The sequence below is a fragment of the Telopea speciosissima genome, chromosome 6 (assembly GCF_018873765.1).
Source record: "Telopea speciosissima isolate NSW1024214 ecotype Mountain lineage chromosome 6, Tspe_v1, whole genome shotgun sequence".
In the NCBI taxonomy this organism is placed as follows: Eukaryota; Viridiplantae; Streptophyta; class Magnoliopsida; order Proteales; family Proteaceae; genus Telopea; species Telopea speciosissima.
In genome coordinates, this window is record NC_057921.1 from 35,115,605 (window position 1) to 35,118,143 (window position 2,539).

At 36.0% G+C, this 2,539-nt stretch overlaps 1 non-coding gene across 1 annotated transcript; it reads right to left on the reverse strand.

Annotated features, from left to right (window-relative positions):
• Positions 1–1,916: 1,916 nt before the first annotated feature.
• Positions 1,917–2,035, reverse strand: LOC122666347. The gene has a single exon (XR_006333540.1). It is a non-coding gene; the product is annotated as a U5 spliceosomal RNA (small nuclear RNA).
• Between the last annotated feature and the right edge of the window lie 504 nt (positions 2,036–2,539).

The following is a 2,539-nucleotide window of genomic DNA, read 5'->3' on the forward strand; positions in this document are numbered from 1 at the left end:
ATGGCCTTAGGAGAGAATTATTGGAGAGGGATCTTCTTCAATGACGCTGGAGAGGATCCGGACTCCCAAGTAGCATTCTTTTTCCCATAATAAAATATTCATGTCCAGATGTCAATTGGAAAGTAACTTCTTATTCTCATGCTTTGCTCTTTCATCCCACATCGGAAAGCTTTCAATATACGTGCCTCTTTATAGATATAAGATTTACACCTAACAATCGCCGAGCTCCGTAGCGTGAGCTTGTAACCAAGCGGGGCATTAAGGTGATTGGACGTTGGTTCAGCTCTTGTGGGTTGGGTTATATGGTGCAACAACTGGTTTGTCCGGTCCAAGTTGGGAGTTGAACAATGTGGCCTGGGCGAAAGCTTAGATTTCATTGTTCCTAGAGTGGAGGGTATTGCGCCAGGCTGGCTTCACAGAGCAGTGAGAACCTCCCGCTCCTAACGGTGGAAGGATAACAAGCCGGTGCACTTTCAACCCATAGTGCCCCAAGAGGTGATCGCAATCGAACATTCTCTTTTTTTTTTTGTTTCTACTAATCTTGATCATGTTCTTTATTATTTTTTTTTCAAATAAAAAAAGACATAGGAAAAAAGAACCACTATTCTAAAAAAAAGAAAAAAAAAAAAAAAAAGATATAACATGATTTGGTTCATGATTGTTCAACAATAAAAATCCAAGATTATTGAAACTAACAATATATATTAATGGAAAAATAAGTATTAGGGGAAAGTTTTCATACACGGTCGTGTAAACCGTGTATGTGTGAGGGTGGGAGTTTCAAGACATCAATTAATGGGTGGGGATTTATGACTTTTCCAACTCTTTGTGAGAGACCCTCTCACATACACGGCTTACACAGCCGTGTATGAAAACTTTTCCCGTAGTATATTGTCAAGAAGTGTATGAAATAGGTGAGGGTCTCTCAATTGGTTCAATTTTCGATAATTTGTTCGGTTTCTAATCGATTCCGGTCCTAAGGTGTCAGGACTAGAACTGAATCGTTTATCTAATCGGTTCTATACTTGAGATCCAGAACCGTTTAATAATGGGTTGGTTGATCCCGGTTCCTAATTGGTTCCAAGCACTATTACAACGTCCAAAATTCTAAAAAAATTACCTATGCATACAAATAACCAAATATTCATTCTTAAGTATACAAATAATTAAATATTAAATATTCATTCATAAGTTCAAAAATTATCAAATATCTATCTATAAGCACACAAATAACCAAATATCCATCCATAAGCATAAGTTAACCAAAAAAAAAATCATTAGTATAAACATAAAAATAAAAACTAAAATACTTAAAAAAATACTAAGCATATCAATAACCAAAATTCCAAATCTACATCACCAATGTTAAATATATGATTAAATGCAAGTTTGAAACGGGTCTTGGCGGTTTCAATTCTAGTCAATTTGAAATTAGTCTGTCGGTTCTAGAACCATTAGGAGACCCGTCCTAGAACCAACTATCACGTTTGCTAATCAGTTCCAAAATTTAGATCCAGGACTGGATCAATAACTTAGTATAGGTGAGTCGGTTCCGGTTCTTATTGAATCAGTTTCAGTTTGGTTCCTAATTCTGATCCTAAATTGACACACTTAGAAATTGCTGAATTACCCAAAGAAATCCAAGTTGAGGGGTGACACTGGACAAAATTCTCCAAGTTGGGTTTCTAGGATTCCAGTTGCTCATTCTAACTCGTCGATCCATCTGAGCTTCTGATTCCAATCTGTAACGAGTTAGGAGAACTCCCTTAGATAAACTTACTGAAATGGATACAGTAATGAAAAGATTAACAGACCTTTTAATTATGAATAAGAGTAATCTGGATAAAATTAACACTTCCAATGAAATACCCACCAGATCATGAGATTAAAAAATTTTAACTAGAGAATTTTAGGGTTCGCTCAATAGAGTGAGAGACCCTTCAAAAATTGGCGTATGCCACTTTAATGTGGCGAGCACACGGTATTCTTTAGTAAAAGGTGAAAGAATAGTTCGCTCTGTGCTCACCACGAGGCTGCGTTAATTTTACTTTAAGTGGGACTCAGTTTATATAGGAACTTCTACCTTTGTAATATCCGGTCACACTCGATGTGGGATTAAACTGAAAAAACCCAAACAATAGGGGACAGATATGTCATTTCATAGGAGAGAGGATAGAGATAGACACAAGAGATTCTAGCATACACTCACCTTGTGAATTGGGATGGGAGGGGGCTGCCAGAAGATGCTATTGGCTTTTGGAGATCACCTTGTGAATTTACATTAGTAGACACTCTATTATTTTTGCCGCATCATTAGTTGTAACCAAGTCTGTTACAAATAGATTATCCCTAAACTTAAAGGCAAAAATTTTTTATGGATCGGCTGCTCGCACCAAGTTTTTTGAGATTTTTTAGCTTTTGAAAATTCAAATAAAAATTTATTGGGTTGCCTAACAATTTTGTATTATTTTCCTATTTTATTTTGATTTACTTCACACTTCCAAAGATATTTTTCTTAGTTCTCCCTTTCAAATTATCA